Raw genomic sequence first — 758 nt, 5'->3', positions numbered from 1 at the left:
CTTAGCTAATTTCATCTATTTATTTCATGACATTTGAGTAGATAAGAAGTACTCATTTTACAAAATTCAAGAGGTGCAAAATAACATATAATAAATGTAAACCTGGCTTTTATCTCTGTACCCTATCAACCAGGTTGTCAGTTTCACGCATATCCTTCCACAGATATTTTATGTACATAGAAACATACACATATAATCAAAAGTATAAATTACAGATTATAGAATTATATGGAAATACCTTAGAATTATAGTATTTTGTCTCATATATACTGTTCTGTATATTGATTTCTTATCTAACAAAACCTTTTTGCAAACTTCCAGAACAGTACATTTATGGTATTTTCTGTGTTTTTTTAAGAATAAACTTTATTTTTAGAGCAGTTTTAAGTTTATAAAAAAAATTCACGGAAAGCATGGAAAGTTCCTGTAGCCTCCTTCTCCTGAACAGTTTCTCCTATTACTAACATCAGGTGTTGGTGTGGTGTATTTGTTACAATCAATGAACCAATATTAATACATTATCATTAATTAAAGTTCACAGTTAACATTAGGGGTCACTCTGGGTGATAGACACTGGGGAGGGTATGTGCTCTGTTAAGCGCTGTGAATTGTGCAGGACTGTTGAATCTCAGATCTGTACCTCTGAGACAAATAATGCAAGATATGTTAAGAAAAAAAAAGAAGAAGAAGAAGGTAGCGGGAGGGGAGGAATGAAGCGGGGGAATTCGGAGGGGTGGACGAACCATGAGAGACGATGG

The sequence above is a fragment of the Leptonychotes weddellii genome, chromosome 10 (assembly GCF_054177405.1).
Source record: "Leptonychotes weddellii isolate Sample4059 chromosome 10, ASM5417740v2, whole genome shotgun sequence".
In the NCBI taxonomy this organism is placed as follows: domain Eukaryota; kingdom Metazoa; phylum Chordata; class Mammalia; order Carnivora; family Phocidae; genus Leptonychotes; species Leptonychotes weddellii.
Note: the sequence above shows the minus strand (reverse complement) of the source record.